The sequence below is a fragment of the Schistocerca cancellata genome, chromosome 2 (assembly GCF_023864275.1).
Source record: "Schistocerca cancellata isolate TAMUIC-IGC-003103 chromosome 2, iqSchCanc2.1, whole genome shotgun sequence".
NCBI lineage: Eukaryota > Metazoa > Arthropoda > Insecta > Orthoptera > Acrididae > Schistocerca > Schistocerca cancellata.
In genome coordinates this window covers 897482562-897503418 of record NC_064627.1, presented here as the reverse complement: position 1 = coordinate 897503418, position 20857 = coordinate 897482562, and positions in this window count along the sequence as shown.

Below are 20857 nucleotides of genomic sequence, written 5' to 3'. Positions count from 1 at the left end.
CCGCACGCGGGAGATCAGACAGTCTTGCTTGACCTTGCGGCGATGATGACACACGCTTTGCCCAACGACTCACCGTGCTTTTGTCCACTGCCAGATCACCGTAGACATTCTGCAAGCGCCTATGAATATCTGAGATGCCCTGGTTTTCCGCCAAAAGAAACTCGATCACTGCCCGTTGTTTGCAACGCACATCCGTTACAGGCGCCATTTTAACAGCTCCGTACAGCGCAGCCACCTGTCGGAAGTCAATGAAACTATACGAGACGAAGCGGGAATGTTTGAAAATATTCCACAAGAAATTTCCGGTTTTTTCAACCAAAATTGGCCGAGAAAAAAAATGTGTTGCATTACTTATTGAGCTGCCCTCGTATTTCGGTAGCGATACCGTTCGGGTCTAGAGAACCGAAGCGCTGTTGTCGGTTCGTGTCGCGCAAACCATCAAAAGCAAGCGGCCGCAGATCCGCGCATGCGCACTGCAGCGCGCACAGCGTCACGAACACAAAGCGGCTAGCAGACGACACAGGCGCGCTATTCTTCACAGTACCGAAAATTCCGTTCAGTATATCCATTTCCATGATTCTCATCTGAAATGCAAAAAAAATTTTTACAGGTTCTCTGACCGCATGTTTCCATGCATGCATAATAACGATAGCGTATTTGACTGTAGTCTGCAGATTGTCGTAAATGCCGCATTACGTCATCTCATTCTCATTTTGGATTTTACGTTTCGGAAAATGAGTTAAGAATAGTGTGTAGTACCACATTGTACTAATACAACTATAAAAACACCCGAAAAACTGATTCTGAGAGTTTCAAAGAATAAGAACATAAACAAAATGTGGTTATAATTCGCTCCTAGAGATCCAAATGATTAAGTAGCCCACTTCCCTACATGATGCGTCAACGCTTTGGGTCTTAAAAATAAAATTGAAAAAAAAACGCATTTTTAAGAGCTCCCGCAGTTCGTCGAAGCTTATAACATGCATCTCATGAATGAAAATGTTTCGTATATGGTGCTACAGTCTAAAAATATTACGGCAGAGATCTTTCATCTCTGTCTACTGTGCTTGCGGATTCGATAGCAGATAAATACACTCCTGGAAATGGAAAAAAGAACACATTGACACCGGTGTGTCAGACCCACCATACTTGCTCCGGACACTGCGAGAGGGCTGTACAAGCAATGATCACACGCACGGCACAGCGGACACACAAGGAACCGCGGTGTTGGCCGTCGAATGGCGCTAGCTGCGCAGCATTTGTGCACCGCCGCCGTCAGTGTCAGCCAGTTTGCCGTGGCATACGGAGCTCCATCGCAGTCTTTAACACTGGTAGCATGCCGCGACAGCGTGGACGTGAACCGTATGTGCAGTTGACGGACTTTGAGCGAGGGCGAGGGACACTGTTGCTCCTGGGGTATCGGCGAGGACCATCTCCATGAAGCTGGGCTACGGTCCCGCACACCGTTAGGCCGTCTTCCGCTCACGCCCCAACATCGTGCAGCCCGCCTCCAGTGGTGTCGCGACAGGCGTGAATGGAGGGACGAATGGAGACGTGTCGTCTTCAGCGATGAGAGTCGCTTCTGCCTTGGTGCCAATGATGGTCGTATGGGTGTTTGGCGCCGTGCAGGTGAGCGCCACAATCAGGACTGCATACGACCGAGGCACACAGGGCCAACACCCGGCATCATGGTGTGGGGAGCGATCTCCTACACTGGCCGTACACCACTGGTGATCGTCGAGGGGACACTGAATAGTGCACGGTACATCCAAACCGTCATCGAACCCATCGTTCTACCATTCCTAGACCGGCAAGGGAACTTGCTGTTCCAACAGGACAATGCACGTCCGCATGTATCCCGTGCCACCCAACGTGCTCTAGAAGGTGTAAGTCAACTACCCTGGCCAGCAAGATCTCCGGATCTGTCCCCCATTGAGCATGTTTGGGGCTGGATGAAGCGTCGTCTCACGCGGTCTGCACGTCTAGCACGAACGCTGGTCCAACTGAGGCGCCAGGTGGAAATGGCATGGCAAGCCGTTCCACAGGACTACATCCAGCATCTTTACGATCGTCTCCATGGGAGAATAGCAGCCTGCATTGCTGCGAAAGGTGGATATACACTGTACTAGTGCCGACATTGTGCATGCTCTGTTGCCTGTGTCTATGTGCCTGTGGTTCTGTCAGTGTGATCATGTGATGTATCTGACCCCAGGAATGTGTCAATAAAGTTTCCCCTTCCTGGGACAATGAATTCACGGTGTTCTTATTTCAATTTCCAGGAGTGTACTTGTTACAAGCAAGATTATGAAGATGGCTGCAGCTGGTTGCATTCCCAGTAATTCAAGTTGTGCTCTTAGATTCCTGTCTAACCACATACTCGGAAATCGCTACATATTCGGAAAAAAATGGTGAATTACTTCTGACAAGAAAAAATATAAAAGTCACTGTCGGTTGTTTCACTCACAGCAATTTCATCTCCAACAATTACATATTTCGTATTTTAAACACACAGAAATCACGAAATCATTACTGTGGAAGTGCGCTCTTACATGTAAGTAATAACGAATATTGCAGCAAAATCTTAACTTACACGAATACAACGTCTCAGAACGTGTTGCATATATGAACGGAAAAAAAATTGCATCCTCCCATGCGCGAACCCGTGTCTTTTGTGTCGCATTCTCGCGCGTAACGGCTTTTTTTTAATCTCATTTTGTTCGATGCATCTGCTCAAGGCGGATGTCGCAAGACATCCGTTTCAGTTCGTCGTTGATCCATTAACTTTTTTTTTTTTTTTTTAACAGAGGGCAGCTAACCCTCTGACCAAACACGCTGAGCTACCGTGTCGGCAGCACTTGCCACGCCAAACAACAGACGCACTGTAATCAATTCTTGTAGTATTGTGTAGAGGAACGTAGGCTGACTTCGTTGCGAAACGGTGCTGCGTAGGTCATAAATGCGTGATAGTTTGGAAGGTTTCCAGTATCAGTCCTCATTTAATTGCTTTCCATTGTTACTTGAAAGCTGCAAACATGTTTCGATAATTACTAACCAACCCATTTGTGGGAAAAAGTACACAAAGGCACTAGTAACGTCAGTTCGCACTCACGTAATATACGTAAGGAGAGCCGATGTCTGGGTATTTAATGATCTTTAAACTATTATTTGCATAAAAATAACACGTAGAGAGAATGTAGACCGAAAACTTTTTTTATTTATGTAATCATTCACAGTAACAACCTAACATTACCATATTTATAGCAAAGGAAAATAGTCTATTATGAACTCACTTTCTAACTGGAGGCGTCCACTGGTGATTCTTCAGTAACACAATCACTAAATCCAAAGCTAAAACCGGTAAATATGTTTAAAATAACAAATTATAGGTGTACATAAACCACAGTTCACCGATCGACAGGGCCACACCGAAATCCAAAACCTCTCGGTACAATTGTCGTAAAATCGGTGGAAGGACCGTTCGGTAACAAGTCTCAGAAGCTTACTGAATGGGATATTTCGATAAAGAACCGAAAATGACGTCACTACCGAGATTAAGCTACTACACTGATAGGTATGAACGATACAGCATAGGGCCCCTGGCCCGCGCTGCAGAGACTTCCTCGCTGCTCCGTCCCAACTGACTGACCACATGCAGCATGCAGACAGCATTGAAATAGCTGCTCAGTCAAAACCACACAAGCTACACATGGTTCCACGAAAACATTCCACAAACAACTCGACCAATACTAAAACCAGTGATAGTGGAACAACAAGGACGAATCACAAGTCGACACACACAGAGAACCCAGAAGTGGTCGGCAACCAAATACACGTCGTCCGATGAGGCGACCGACCGAAACACCAACCAAGGTCGTCCCCACTCGAGTCATGTGTGTCGGCAATGGCTGGACAAGTCATGGCTGTCCGGACCTCACAGCTGCTCCATCCCGACTGAACTCCCGACAAATGAAGTACTAGTGGTCGCTACAAAGATAGTACGAGAGTGCTCTTATCGATAAGCGCTGCTGCTGCAATCACAGGCAGGCAAGCCAGCAACTTAGTGACGCCAGAAAATCGAATAAAAAACTGGACGTCAGTACCGCAAAGACAAGATATCAAGAAAAAAGCGGCACGAACACGGGCCATGCACGGCTCACATGAATAAGTTGAACAGGCGTGGCATAATGTATCCCAAGGCAGTATTCACCATGCCAGAGTCAGCGCCTGCAGTGAAACCCGGACAGGGTCACACCACGTACCGATGTGGGTGTTTCAGCGTCGATCGATATCTGGTACCTCAGAACCGATTCTGATATTGATCTGTACATGTAATCGTTTCATATAGTCCATACGCGCAGTTGCAACAATAAATCTTGACTGGCTTGGAATTCTCTGAAATGGTGTGCTAATTTTTTCCCTACTCTTTACTTGGAAACTAAATTACGGATCAAATTCGGCTCTACACACAATTATACTTACTTAAAAACTTTACATAGTAACTCCCCAACTTACCAGGCCCAGGGCGGCCCATACAAACGAAATATATCTATGCTCTGACTGTTGGAACGGAATATTACTGTTAACTATGTAAAAATATGAAGTTGATAACTCCCGAAGCTCTGTTTCATTTTTGCCTCCATTGTCCTTTCCAAGGCCGTTTTATAATTGTTATTCGATTAGAGATACTGATGGCGTTGGGAGAGCCAGCCATGACGAAACTCTACCATCTGGTGGGCAAGATGTACGAGGCGAAATAACATCAGACTTCAAGAACAATATAAAAATTCCAATCGCAAAGAAAGCAAGTGTTGACAGGTGTGAAAATTACCGAACTATCAGTTTAATAAGTCACGGCTGCAAACTACTAGCACGAATTCTTTACAGACGAATGGAAAAAATGGTAAAAGCCTACCTCGGGGAAGTTTGGATTCCATAGAAATCACGGACTCATTTTCAGACCTTATGTCCTCCATTGATTCCGTAGAAATCTTGGAACACTTGAGAGAATACTGACCCAACGACTTACCTTGAAGACAGATTAAGGAAAGACAAACCTACGTTTCTAGGATTTGTAGACTTAGAGGAAGCTTTTGACAATGTTGAGTGGAATACTCTTTTTGGAATTCTGAAGGTGGCAGGGGTCACATACAGGGAGCGAAAGTTTATTTACAATCTGTACAGAAACCAGATAGCGGTTATAAGAGTCGAGGAGCAGGAAAGGGAAGCAGTGCTTGAGAAGGGAGTGAGACTGGGTTGTAGCCTATCCCAGATGTTATTCAGTCTGTATATTGAGCAAGAAGTATGGGAAACAAAAGAAAAATTTGGAGTGGGAATTAAAATCCGTGGAGAAGAAATAAAAACTTTGTGGCTAGCCGACGGCATTGCAATTCTGTCCAAGACAGCAAAGGACCTGGAACAGCAGTTGACGGAATGGATAGTGCCTTGAAAGGAGGATATAAGACGAACATCGACAAAAGCAAAACGAGAATAGTGGAATATAGTCGAATTAAATCAGATGCTGCTGAGGGAATCAGATTAGGAAATGAGACACTTTAAGTAGTAGATGCGTTTTGCTATTTGGGGAGCAAAATAACTGATGATGGTCGAAGTAGAGAGGATATAAAATGTAGACTGAAACTGCAAGGAAAGCGTTTCTGAAGTAGAGAAATTTGTTAACATCGAGTATAGATTTAAGTGTCAGGAATTATTTTCTGAAAGTATTTGTGTGAAGTGTATCCATGTATGGAAGTGAAATATGGACGATAAATAGTTTAGACAAGAAGAGAATAGAAGCTTTCGAAATGTGGTGCAACAGAAGAATGCTGAAGATTACGTGGGTAGATCACGTAACTAATGAGGAGGTGCTGAATAGAATTGGGAAGAAGAGGAATTTGTGGCACAACTTGACTAGAAGAAGGGATCGGTTGGTAGGACATGGGAGACACCAATGGATCATCAATTTAGTATTGGAGGGAAGTGCAGACAGTAAATATCGTAGAGGGAGACCAAGGCATGAATACTCTAAAAGATTCAGAAGGTTGTAGGTTGCAGTAGTTACTCGGAGACGAAGAAGCTTGCACAGGATAGAGTAGCATGGAGAGCTGCATCAAACCAGTCTCTGGACTGAAGACCACAACAATAACAACATTCCTCAGATATATTTGGGGCGAATGTATTGTTTTTTGAAATTTATTCTATTAACGCATGATGTCTGCCATTTCTGGTATCATATCTCAGTTTACTCACGGAAGAACAATTCTTAGGTTTTTGTGCTACTCTTGTGTTGAAATCTATCGCTGCTGTCTTGTAAATGGTTTCGCTGTCGGATATCAGTTTATGTATCCCTTTTAGAGACAGCAGCATCAGAAGGAATGTTTTTCTGATGTTTTTGGGGTTGCGGGACACCATGAAATCGTTTCCTTGTTATTATCGTCATTTTCTTCCAAGCAATGACGGTTACTTCAGTTTGTAAAGATCTTCGACTCCCTCGTCAGAGTGTGAGGACACTGGTGCACAGACTTAAGTTGCTGTTCCTGTTTCTTTAATCTCTGTATAACTGTTTTCAGTTCTCTTGATATCAATAAAACTTACACCTCAGTTTCCTCACTGCCCTGTTGCTTTTTAATGAAACATGTCCGACTTTATTTCTCAAGACACAAATGAATTATGACATGTAGCTACTAGTAGACATTGACTTATATCAGTGGAGACAGCCGAAAATTTGTGCTGGACTGAGTTTCGAACACAGGTCTCTTTTTCTGCCTTTTTTTTTTAGAATTGGAAACATGGTCGATTTAAAAAGAAATAGCACAAATGTTAAGATAACAGGTGAACAAGTATATAACCACATATTACATGTCATCATTATTAAAATACTTGTTCCACTCAATGAAGGGAAAGTTCCGTTAATTAAGCTTCGTGCTTCTGTATCTGCTTCGCTGTCAGTCATAGAAATAACTGTAGTTATATGTTAAAAACATTATGTTGCATAAGCATATGAGAGATTTCCCACATATGGATACCTATGAAGGGGATTCACAAACATCGTGTTTGACAATGCAGGAACATTTTTATAACTTCAAGAAAAATCAAGTACAGAGATAACCGAAAGTCCGACCTATTTATGAATCAGATACATAATCATACTACATACATTCTTCTCTAATTAGAGATTGTTATTTGGAAGAAGAAAATATCAATATAATGTTAACTTAAACAGTAAATCATGCTAGGACTACTCGGAACGTAAGGTCCGATCGGTCGCGAAATGGAAACCACTTTGAAATTCTAAAATATTTCATTTGAAACAGTTAGCTAGACCTTCCGTCTACTTCTATACATAGTCGCCGATCAGACTTAGACATTTGTAGTAGCGTTGTACCAACTTTCCAGTGCCCTCGTCGTAGAAGGCAGCCACCAGTGCTTCCCGCCAAATCTCTACGCTGATCTAAAGCTCGTTATCTGTGCCAAAATGCTGTCATCATAAGCATAAATCCAGAATGAGATTTTCACTCTGCAGCGGAGTGTGCGCCGATATGAAACTTCCTGGCAGATTAAAACTGTGTGCCCGACCGAGACTCGAACTCGGGACCTTTGCCTTTCGCGGGCAAGTGCTCTACCAACTGAGCTACCGAAGCACGACTCACGACCGGTACTCACAGCTTTACTTCTGCCAGTACCTCGTCTCCTACCTTCCAAACTTTACAGAAGCTCTCCTGCAAACCTTGCAGAACTAGCACTCCTGAAAGAAAGGATATTGCGGAGACATGGCTTAGCCACAGCCTGGGGGTTGTTTCCAGAATGAGATTTTCACTCTGCAGCGGAGTGTGCGCTGATATGAAACTTCCTGGCAGATTAAAACTGTGTGCCCGACCGAGACTCGAACTCGGGACCTTTGCCTTTCGCGGGCAAGTGCTCTACCAACTGAGCTACCGAAGCACGACTCACGACCGGTACTCACAGCTTTACTTCTGCCAGTACCTCGTCTCCTACCTTCCAAACTTTACAGAAGCTCTCCTGCGAACCTTGCAGAACTAGCACTCCTGAAAGAAAGGATATTGCGGAGACATGGCTTAGCCACAGCCTGGTGGTTGTTTCCAGAATGAGATTTTCACTCTGCAGCGGAGTGTGCGCTGATATGAAACTTCCTGGCAGATTAAAACTGTGTGCCCGACCGAGACTCGAACTCGGGACCTTTGCCTTTCGCGGGCAAGTGCTCTACCAACTGAGCTACCGAAGCACGACTCACGACCGGTACTCACAGCTTTACTTCTGCCAGTACCTCGTCTCCTACCTTCCAAACTTTACAGAAGCTCTCCTGCGAACCTTGCAGAACTAGCACTCCTGAAAGAAAGGATATTGCGGAGACATGGCTTAGCCACAGCCTGGGGGTTGTTTCCAGAATGAGATTTTCACTCTGCAGCGGAGTGTACGCTGATATGAAACTTCCTGGCAGATTAAAACTGTGTGCCCGACCGAGACTCGAACTCGGGACCTTTGCCTTTCGCGGGCAAGTGCTCTACCAACTGAGCTACCGAAGCACGACTCACGACCGGTACTCACAGCTTTACTTCTGCCAGTACATCGTCTCCTACCTTCCAAACTTTACAGAAGCTCTCCTGCGAACCTTGCAGAACTAGCACTCCTGAAAGAAAGGATATTGCGGAGACATGGCTTAGCCACAGCCTGGCGGTTGTTTCCAGAATGAGATTTTCACTCTGCAGCGGAGTGTGCGCTGATATGAAACTTCCTGGCAGATTAAAACTGTGTGCCCGACCGAGACTCGAACTCGGTTCGCAGGAGAGCTTCTGTAAAGTTTGGAAGGTAGGAGACGAGGTACTGGCAGAAGTAAAGCTGTGAGTACCGGTCGTGAGTCGTTCTTCGGTAGCTCAGTTGGTAGAGCACTTGCCCGCGAAAGGCAAAGGTCCCGAGTTCGAGTCTCGGTCGGGCACACAGTTTTAATCTGCCAGGAAGTTTCATATCAGCGCACACTCCGCTGCAGAGTGAAAATCTCATTCTGGAAACAACCCCCAGGCTGTGGCTAAGCCATGTCTCCGCAATATCCTTTCTTTCAGGAGTGCTAGTTCTGCAAGGTTCGCAGGAGAGCTTCTGTAAAGTTTGGAAGGTAGGAGACGAGGTACTGGCAGAAGTAAAGCTGTGAGTACCGGTCGTGAGTCGTGCTTCGGTAGCTCAGTTGGTAGAGCACTTGCCCGCGAAAGGCAAAGGTCCCGAGTTCGAGTCTCGGTCGGGCACACAGTTTTAATCTGCCAGGAAGTTTCATATCAGCGCACACTCCGCTGCAGAGTGAAAATCTCATTCTGGAAACAACCCCCAGGCTGTGGCTAAGCCATGTCTCCGCAATATCCTTTCTTTCAGGAGTGCTAGTTCTGCAAGGTTCGCAGGAGAGCTTCTGTAAAGTTTGGAAGGTAGGAGACGAGGTACTGGCAGAAGTAAAGCTGTGAGTACCGGTCGTGAGTCGTGCTTCGGTAGCTCAGTTGGTAGAGCACTTGCCCGCGAAAGGCAAAGGTCCCGAGTTCGAGTCTCGGTCGGGCACACAGTTTTAATCTGCCAGGAAGTTTCATATCAGCGCACACTCCGCTGCAGAGTGAAAATCTCATTCTGGAAACAACCCCCAGGCTGTGGCTAAGCCATGTCTCCGCAATATCCTTTCTTTCAGGAGTGCTAGTTCTGCAAGGTTCGCAGGAGAGCTTCTGTAAAGTTTGGAAGGTAGGAGACGAGGTACTGGCAGAAGTAAAGCTGTGAGTACCGGTCGTGAGTCGTGCTTCGGTAGCTCAGTTGGTAGAGCACTTGCCCGCGAAAGGCAAAGGTCCCGAGTTCGAGTCTCGGTCGGGCACACAGTTTTAATCTGCCAGGAAGTTTCATATCAGCGCACACTCCGCTGCAGAGTGAAAATCTCATTCTGGAAACAACCCCCAGGCTGTGGCTAAGCCATGTCTCCGCAATATCCTTTCTTTCAGGAGTGCTAGTTCTGCAAGGTTCGCAGGAGAGCTTCTGTAAAGTTTGGAAGGTAGGAGACAAGGTACTGGCAGAAGTAAAGCTGTGAGTACCGGTCGTGAGTCGTGCTTCGGTAGCTCAGTTGGTAGAGCACTTGCCCACGAAAGGCAAAGGTCCCGAGTTCGAGTCTCGGTCGGGCACACAGTTTTAATCTGCCAGGAAGTTTCATATCAGCGCACACTCCGCTGCAGAGTGAAAATCTCATTCTGGAAACAACCCCCAGGCTGTGGCTAAGCCATGTCTCCGCAATATCCTTTCTTTCAGGAGTGCTAGTTCTGCAAGGTTCGCAGGAGAGCTTCTGTAAAGTTTGGAAGGTAGGAGACGATGTACTGGCAGAAGTAAAGCTGTGAGTACCGGTCGTGAGTCGTGCTTCGGTAGCTCAGTTGGTAGAGCACTTGCCCGCGAAAGGCAAAGGTCCCGAGTTCGAGTCTCGGTCGGGCACACAGTTTTAATCTGCCAGGAGGTTTCATATCAGCGCACACTCCGCTGCAGAGTGAAAATCTCATTCTGGAAACAACCCCCAGGCTGTGGCTAAGCCATGTCTCCGCAATATCCTTTCTTTCAGGAGTGCTAGTTCTGCAAGGTTCGCAGGAGAGCTTCTGTAAAGTTTGGAAGGTAGGAGACGAGGTACTGGCAGAAGTAAAGCTGTGAGTACCGGTCGTGAGTCGTGCTTCGGTAGCTCAGTTGGTAGAGCACTTGCCCGCGAAAGGCAAAGGTCCCGAGTTCGAGTCTCGGTCGGGCACACAGTTTTAATCTGCCAGGAAGTTTCATATCAGCGCACACTCCGCTGCAGAGTGAAAATCTCATTCTGGAAACAACCCCCAGGCTGTGGCTAAGCCATGTCTCCGCAATATCCTTTCTTTCAGGAGTGCTAGTTCTGCAAGGTTCGCAGGAGAGCTTCTGTAAAGTTTGGAAGGTAGGAGACGAGGTACTGGCAGAAGTAAAGCTGTGAGTACCGGTCGTGAGTCGTGCTTCGGTAGCTCAGTTGGTAGAGCACTTGCCCGCGAAAGGCAAAGGTCCCGAGTTCGAGTCTCGGTCGGGCACACAGTTTTAAGCTGCCAGGAAGTTTCATATCAGCGCACACTCCGCTGCAGAGTGAAAATCTCATTCTGGAAACAACCCCCAGGCTGTGGCTAAGCCATGTCTCCGCAATATCCTTTCTTTCAGGAGTGCTAGTTCTGCAAGGTTCGCAGGAGAGCTTCTGTAAAGTTTGGAAGGTAGGAGACGAGGTACTGGCAGAAGTAAAGCTGTGAGTACCGGTCGTGAGTCGTGCTTCGGTAGCTCAGTTGGTAGAGCACTTGCCCGCGAAAGGCAAAGGTCCCGAGTTCGAGTCTCGGTCGGGCACACAGTTTTAATCTGCCAGGAAGTTTCATATCAGCGCACACTCCGCTGCAGAGTGAAAATCTCATTCTGGAAACAACCCCCAGGCTGTGGCTAAGCCATGTCTCCGCAATATCCTTTCTTTCAGGAGTGCTAGTTCTGCAAGGTTCGCAGGAGAGCTTCTGTAAAGTTTGGAAGGTAGGAGACGAGGTACTGGCAGAAGTAAAGCTGTGAGTACCGGTCGTGAGTCGTGCTTCGGTAGCTCAGTTGGTAGAGCATCATTCTGGAAACAACCCCCAGGCTGTGGCTAAGCCATGTCTCCGCAATATCCTTTCTTTCAGGAGTGCTAGTTCTGCAAGGTTCGCAGGAGAGCTTCTGTAAAGTTTGGAAGGTAGGAGACGAGGTACTGGCAGAAGTAAAGCTGTGAGTACCGGTCGTGAGTCGTGCTTCGGTAGCTCAGTTGGTAGAGCACTTGCCCGCGAAAGGCAAAGGTCCCGAGGTCGAGTCTCGGTCGGGCACACAGTTTTAATCTGCCAGGAAGTTTCATATCAGCGCACACTCCGCTGCAGAGTGAAAATCTCATTCTGGAAACAACCCCCAGGCTGTGGCTAAGCCATGTCTCCGCAATATCCTTTCTTTCAGGAGTGCTAGTTCTGCAAGGTTCGCAGGAGAGCTTCTGTAAAGTTTGGAAGGTAGGAGACGAGGTACTGGCAGAAGTAAAGCTGTGAGTACCGGTCGTGAGTCGTGCTTCGGTAGCTCAGTTGGTAGAGCACTTGCCCGCGAAAGGCAAAGGTCCCGAGTTCGAGTCTCGGTCGGGCACACAGTTTTAATCTGCCAGGAAGTTTCATATCAGCGCACACTCCGCTGCAGAGTGAAAATCTCATTCTGGAAACAACCCCCAGGCTGTGGCTAAGCCATGTCTCCGCAATATCCTTTCTTTCAGGAGTGCTAGTTCTGCAAGGTTCGCAGGAGAGCTTCTGTAAAGTTTGGAAGGTAGGAGACGAGGTACTGGCAGAAGTAAAGCTGTGAGTACCGGTCGTGAGTCGTGCTTCGGTAGCTCAGTTGGTAGAGCACTTGCCCGCGGAAGGCAAAGGTCCCGAGTTCGAGTCTCGGTAGGGCACACAGTTTTAATCTGCCAGGAAGTTTCATATCAGCGCACACTCCGCTGCAGAGTGAAAATCTCATTCTGGAAACAACCCCCAGGCTGTGGCTAAGCCATGTCTCCGCAATATCCTTTCTTTCAGGAGTGCTAGTTCTGCAAGGTTCGCAGGAGAGCTTCTGTAAAGTTTGGAAGGTAGGAGACGAGGTACTGGCAGAAGTAAAGCTGTGAGTACCGGTCGTGAGTCGTGCTTCGGTAGCTCAGTTGGTAGAGCACTTGCCCGCGAAAGGCAAAGGTCCCGAGTTCGAGTCTCGGTCGGGCACACAGTTTTAATCTGCCAGGAAGTTTCATATCAGCGCACACTCCGCTGCAGAGTGAAAATCTCATTCTGGAAACAACCCCCAGGCTGTGGCTAAGCCATGTCTCCGCAATATCCTTTCTTTCAGGAGTGCTAGTTCTGCAAGGTTCGCAGGAGAGCTTCTGTAAAGTTTGGAAGGTAGGAGACGAGGTACTGGCAGAAGTAAAGCTGTGAGTACCGGTCGTGAGTCGTGCTTCGGTAGCTCAGTTGGTAGAGCACTTGCCCGCGAAAGGCAAAGGTCCCGAGTTCGAGTCTCGGTCGGGCACACAGTTTTAATCTGCCAGGAAGTTTCATAAGCATAAATGTTGTCTTCATAGATAGCGGTTCATGCGAGCAGAAACGAAACTCAGTGGAAGCCAGTTATGGACTGTACTGTTGGTAATCAAACACTTCCCCTCGAAAACTTTTCAGGAGCATCTTCATCGCCCCTGCAGAGTGCGGGAGAGAATTGTCATAAAGAAGGAAACGCACGACCGTCATACTATGTGGGCTGAGTAGCTTCAGGCGAAATCTCTCACCAGACACTCACACTTGGCGAGGGAGGTGGCACTTTTTTCTAGGAACTCACTGTGCGCTCAAAACTGAAAAGAGCGACGTGACGCGATCGATGGGCGTACTAGAAACGCTGCCCAATACATATGTGCAAAGTTTCATCGGATTTTCACTATCGTTTCCATTTCACGACCGATCGGACCTTACTTTCCGAATGGCCCTCGTATATACAGTCACGGCGGCTAATATATCAGGAACTCCCCACCACAAAGCTCTAATGTACTATGTAATCTTCCAATACTGAATACACACATTCATACAAGAAAAACTCTTGAGTGTGCTTTAACAATTTTGTACATAATTTTTTTACCTAGTTAACCACCAATATTTTCATTTTCTGAACTGCCAATTACAAATGCCACATGAACATAAACAGTCCATATATGATAACGATGCTATATTAGTCAACTTATTAACGATAATGACTTATACTGACATATTATGATATGTGAGTGTAATTCCTGTGAACACTAAGGGTGCATTTCCAGTTATTCAATTTTCACCGTTCTGAACAACAAGAAGAGCCGGCCGGAGTGGTCGAGCGGTTCTAGGCGCTACAATCTGGAACCGCGCGACCGCTACGGTCGCAGGTTCGAATAATGCCTCGGTCATGGATGTGTGTGATGTCCGTAGGTTCGGCAGGTTTAAGCAGTTCTAAGTTCTAGGGGACTGATGACCTCAGAAGTTAAGTCCCATGGTGCTCAGACCCATTTGAACCATTTCAACAACAAGAAGAAAACAGGTTGGTCGCCTGAGAAATTTATTGCTACCAGATAGCAGTTCACCGGAACTCGATTCGATCGACAGGATACATGCTTTCATAGAGATCAACATGGACTCGGACGTGTCCGAAAGAACAAGAACCACTTACATAATTAAGACCAGACCGGTCAATGATCCTTTCAGTGCAGATGCACACCATGCTCGAACTCTTACCGGAATCAGCGAAACGCAGTGAGTAATGTGGATAATGGATAGGGGCACTACATCAGTATGGATAAGTTGAGAGTCAGGGTCTGCTGGGACGCGTGCTACACTGTTGCGTGCTATTGCAGTGAGCACTGTGTATGGTTCGCTCAGTGGTGCACCTGTGGTCTCGAGGTAGCGTCTTTGATTAATAATCAAAATATTCTCCATCCTGGATGCGAAGCCCACCACTGCTTCACTTTTAGCCGGCACGGCCCAGCAGAGGGCTGGGCGCCATCTGTAATAACGAAACTGAGTAGGGGAATCAACGAGTAACTTAAACGTATGCCATGTGACGTCCGCCCAGACTAAACCCAACCAACAATACCGATCAAAATGAAAAAAAAAAAGAGTGGTGAGAGAATTCGCCTACTAAGCAGGCGACCTGAGTTCGAATCCCAGTTTGACACAAATTTTTAATTTTCACTATTGATGGAAATGAATGCCCACAAGCAGCTGCATGTCGTAATTCCTTTGTGTCTTAATTGATAATGGCTGGTGCATCGAAGTGACATTTTTAAGGTCCTTGTAAGCATCTTTTTTAACCAAGCTTCCTACAGCTAGGTGCGAACGCAGGTATCATTCCTGGCAATAGGTTGTGACACGTTCCTGACCATGCCCGTATCACTGATGAATGGTTCCTCCCTCCATGGAATCTTCCCCGTAGCTGTCACAAGACAACGTTTGTGTAATTCTTGTTTGTGTGCACATGTACATTACATCTAACGATTTCCATTCCCATTCGGATAGTTCCTTCTTGATGCGCCGAAATATAGCCAGTCTTTCCTCCTACACCCCTGGTTGAGCATCCTGGAGCGCCGCGCGTGGTAGCAGCTTGGTCTCAGACGCCATGAGACGGTTCGCACGGCTTCCCCCGTCGGAGGTTCCAGTCCTTCCTCGGGCATGGGTGTGTGTGTGTGTGTGTTGTCCTTAGCGTATGTTAATTTAAGTTAGATTAAGTAGTGTGTGAGCCCAGGGACCGAAGACCCCAGCAAAATGGTCCCGTAGGAACTTAGCACTGTCATCCTGGCGCACCGATTCTGACAATTGCTCCCGTTACTACACAACACTGTGTGATCAAAAGTATCCGGACACCTGGCTGAAAGTTCGTGGCACCCTCCATCGGTAATGCTGGAATTCAATCTGGTGTTAGCCCGCCCTTAGCCTTGAAGATTCTAATGGCTCTGAGCACTGTGGGACCTAGCTTCTGAGGTCATCAGTCCTCTAGAACTTAGAACTACTTGAACCTAACTAACCTAAGGACATCACACATATCCATGTCCGAGGTAGGATCCGAACCTGCGACCGTAGCGGTCGCGCGCTTCCGCATTGTAGCGCCTAGAACCGCTCGGCCACTCCGGCCGGCAGCCTTGATGACAACCTCTACTCTCGCAGGCATACTTTCAATCAGGTACTGGATGGTTTCTTGGGGAATGGCAGCCCATTCTTACTTCTCTGAGGAGAGGCATCGCTGTCGACCGGTGAGGCCTGTCACCAAGTCGGCGTTCCAAAACACCCCAAAGGCGTAGTATAGGATTCGCGTCAGGACTCTGTGTAGGCCAGTCCATTACAGCGATGTTATTGTCTTGTCACCACTTCGCCACAGGCCGTGCATTATGAACAGTTGCTCGATCGTATAGAAAAATGCAATCACCTTCCCCGAATTGTTCTTCAACAGTGGGAAGCTAGAAGATGCTTAAAAATCAATGTAGGGCTATTGTGTGATAGTGCCACGCAAAATAACAAGGGGTGCAAGTCCCCTCCATGAAAAACATAACCACACCATAACACCACCGCCTCCGAATTTTACTCTTGGCACTACACACGCTGGAAGATGATGTTCACCTGGCATTTGCCGTACTCACACCCTGCCACCGGATCGCCACATTGTGTCCCGCGATACGTCACTTCCCACAACATTTTTCCACTGTTCAATCGTCCAGTGTTTACGCTCCTTACACCAAGAAAGCAGTCGTTTGGTATTTACCGGCGTGATGTGTGCTTTATGAGGAGCCACTCTACCACGAAATCCTAATTTTTTCACCTCCCGCCTGTCACAGTACTTACAGTGGATCCTGATACAGTTTGGAATTCCAGTGTGATGGGCGGAATAGATGTCAGCCTATTATACATTACGACCCTCTTCAACTGTCGGCGGTCTCTCTCAGTTAACAGACGAGGTCGGCCTGTACGCTTTTGTGCTGTATGTATCTCACCACATTTCCACTTCAATATCACATCGGAAACAGTGGACCTAGGGATGTTTAGGAGTGTCGAAATCTCGAGTACACACGTATGATACAAGTGACACCCAATCACCTGACCACGTTCGAGGTCCATGAGTTCCTCGGAGCGCCCCATTCTGCTTTCTCACGATGTCTAATGAGGTCGCTGATATGGAGTACCTGGCAGTAGGTGGCAGCACAATACACTTAATATGAAAATCGTATGTTTTTGGGAGTGTCCGGATACTTTTGATGACATACTGTACTTAAGCGCAATCGTAGTTGACCATTTGACAAAGAAAACCCGTGAAGCCTTCATGAGTCTACTTTGAGTTTTACGTAGCAGATCTATGAATTGTAGTAGACTGGCGAAGAGGACAATGCTGTGCTGTAGTTGTGCACATCTGTACAGCTATCGAGCAAAATATAGGAAAGGGAAGGAAAAAAATTTCCTCTTAATGAGGCTTTCTCAAAATCTATAGAAGACAAAACAGTTCTGCATTTATGGAGTTACGAATCGAATTAGCATGGCTACACGATAATGTGATATCTGGCGAGACGGGAATCGCCTTGGTTTCATTTAGCGTAAGAATATATACGCAATGTTTGACTATTATGGGCATAAAACGGAAAAGGTGAGTAGAGGACAACGAAACTAGAGAATAATCCTAATAAACATTTCATAGGCGACCAAAGTACTGGCCGTATATATCGTATTTCCTCCGCCCAAGGTTGAAAGTGGTTAGCATTTCGGATAAAGAGGTTCACTTCTCCTTATAACAAGGACTTTCGGAAGCTGACGCTAAATGTACACAAACAACTTGCTTAGCACTACTTATTCGGTCCTGAGTGCCAAATCGTCTGATATTCCCTGTTTTTTTGGTTGATTATTAGGCTCATTTTAATTAGTTAACTCCGGGGACCACATTTCGTTAAGCACGAGGGGTATGCGGAAAGCAAAGTCCGATCGGGCACGAAATGGAAGCCACTGTGAAAGTCCGACGAACCTTTTCACAGATATGATGGGCTGTGTCTCTAGTAAGCCCAGCGATTGCGTCACGTCGCTCTTTTTGGTTCTGAGAGCACAGTGAGCACGTGAAGATGCGTGGAGAAAGATTTTTCCTGATGACATTCAGCCCATATAACATACAAGGGGTAACTGTCATGCGTTACTTTCTTCATGGCAATTCACTGCCGCACTCTGCAGAGCCGATGACGATGTTCCTGCAGCGTTTTCGTAGGGAAATGTCTAATCACCCGCAATATATCCCGTAACTGGCTCCCCCTGAGTTTCAACTCTGCACACATGAACCGCTGGCTAGATAGACAACGTTCCGGCGCAAACAACGAGCTGTAGACCAACTTAGAGAATTGGCGGAATGCACAGGCGGCTGCCTTCATACGAATCTCCGACAAGTGTATCGGTCGTGGCTCGTCAATACCATGGCCTCCCATGTCCTCCGACTTGAACCCACAAGATTTTTTTATGTAGGGCTATTTAAAAGCTTTGCAGTATTGCAGCCCTGATGATAGCGTCAGTGAACTCCAGGGACGCATTTCGGACCGTCGTCGGTGCATTCGGAACACGCCTGAAATTTTTTGACATGTGCCGTTATCGATAAGGAGACGTGCTGAGATCTGCCCTCATATGAACGGTTGCCATATGGGATATTTGTCGTAATGTGCTCCTCCTCAAGTGCATATCTGCGGTCTGGATTCTAGGGCACTACGCATTCATGTACTCAAACGTATTAGGTCGTATTGTGGAAACCATTGGTTTCTGGACTTGACGTTTTTTAGGATTATTTAATTGTTTCATTGTTCCTTTCGTTTGTACCTACAATAATCCACCAACCTTTATAAACAATATGTGAATAATAAATAATATATGTACAAAAATATTATGTATGAATAAATCGTGGGATACCTGGGTTTCATCAGAAGAACGATGTAATTTCCGATCAAAACTGAAGCAGTGATATTCATTTTTATCGTACATAGGATGTTTCAAAGCTACACCGACAAACTTTAGGGTCGGGTTCCTTACACAAAAATAAGAAAAAAGTCAATTAAACATCGGCTCTAAAATGCATACCTTGAAAGCTATCAGCACTTCTTTATCTTCGATACGGTGAAACTATCTACTGTAAGGTGTTGGGTTCCTATATTTTGGAAAGAAAGAATGTCCTGTATATATGGTGTCTAAAATGCATAATTTAAGAGCTATGAGCATTCGTTCGTTTCCGCTAGGGTGCAACACATCTCTTCGGCTTAACTAGTGCTCACAGCTCTAAAAGTGTTCATTGTAGAGACCATGTTTATTAGACATATCTTCCTAGTTTTTATCCATAGTACCTCCTCCAAAAAAAATGGAAACCGAAGACCTGGCAGTAGGAACGATGTGTTCCGTAATATTGAAGATAAACAAGTGCTCATAGCTCCTAAGGGATGAGTTACACAGCCTTTGTTTACTGGGCATTTTTGCCTTGTTTTGGTGTGAGAAATGTCGTCCTAAAGTTTATTGGTGTAATTTTGAAACATCCTGTATAGAAACATACTTTTCGCACACTAATGTAATATGTTTGCCATTTACGTATCGAAGTAACTACAGCCAAAATGTAGAATTGAAATTTAGCACTCGTTCCAGATACAGTAAGTTTCGCGTATAACTGAAGTTTCCATCGTTGGTGAAACCGCAGGGAAACATTCTTGTGATAAACTGAGAATAACAATAAATTTTCTACAGACTGAAAATAAATCACCTTTAACTTTGTTATAACTTTATCAATGTCGAGGCTTGTAGCCCTATGTTCCGATATACCTGTGAACAATTCACTTATGCTGGCGACGCATTTAAGCCTTCCATCGTTGACTAAATCGCAGGAAAACAGTCGTCTGATAAACTGCGAGTAAGAGTGAATTTGTCTCATATTGTAACTGAATGACTGAAATGGACTGTGTTATGCTGAATACAGTTCAATTGGATAATTTTACAATAAAATTGAACTTTATTTAAAATATGGCGTTTCAGTCTTTGATCGCTATTCTTTATTTTCAATTACCGGTTTCGGGCTAGCTGCCCATCTTCAGATCTGTTAGACAAAGTTAAAAATGGCGAAAAAAATTAATGGCGAATATTCTTTTTAATAAAACAATTTTTAAGGTAATAACATATGAATAATCTTTTTTGAGTGGACCATGAAACGAAAAATTTACATTAATTTAAAATTTCTTTATAAAGAAACATAAAATATAATTGAAATGTAGATATTCTTCCGGAAATGTGCGTTTCCTCTTCTTTGTTTTTGATTGGTGGTGGAGTGGATTTCCCTACGTCAGAACGTATACAACGCCACGCCGAGTCCTCTTCCGCCGCGCCCAATTCACCTCGCCGCCAGTACGCTGAGGGCCGTTCCGCTGTAGCTGTTTCTTACTGGGACGTGCTGTTGCATTCAAGAGTAAGCCTAAAACAGGTTTTTAAAAATCTCATTATAATTCCTGTGCATAAAATCACTTTGCTCATTAAGGAGTAGGCCTGGGGTTTTTCTTTGATGTGCGTATATTTCAGTCTCTTCGAGCACGTTGAGATAGAGACTTTTGGAGCTTTATGTAGCACCTCCATTTGTTCATTTATATTACTCACTTAATGTCTACTCTCTTTTACATGTGTTCCAAATGCTGTTCGGTTGCTATGACTGCAATGTTCCCTGTATCGAATTTCAAAATTCCGCCCTGTTTGTCCTATATAATAACTGTCACATTCAGCACATTTAATCTTATATACTCCGGAATTACTGTATTTCATTTCTTTTGTCGTTGCTGGTTTATGTCTTAATCTATGTGCCATTTGCCCTTCGTTCTGAAATGCTACTGCGATGTTTTTTGGAAAGCATTTAGCAATTCTTTCCGGCACACGCCCTTTGTATGTCAGGGTGACAAACTTCTTCTTAACTTTAATTTTCCTAGAATCGCTACTGATGCCCGCGGATTTGTTTTTGATCTTGTTAAACATACGTGAACTCATTCTGGAAACATCCCCCAGGCTGTGGCTAAGCCATGTCTCCGCAATATCCTTTCTTTCAGGAGTGCTAGTTCTGCAGGTTCGCAGGAGAGCTTCTGTAAAGTTTGGAAGGTAGGAGACGAGGTACTGGCAGAAGTAAAGCTGTGAGTACCGGGCGCGAGTCGTGCTTCGGTAGCTCAGTTGGTAGAGCACTTGCCCGCGAAAGGCAAAGGTCCCGAGTTCGAGTCTCGGTCGGGCACACAGTTTTAATCTGCCAGGAAGTTTCATACATGTAACATCTTGTGTCCTGTATCCGTTAGCTG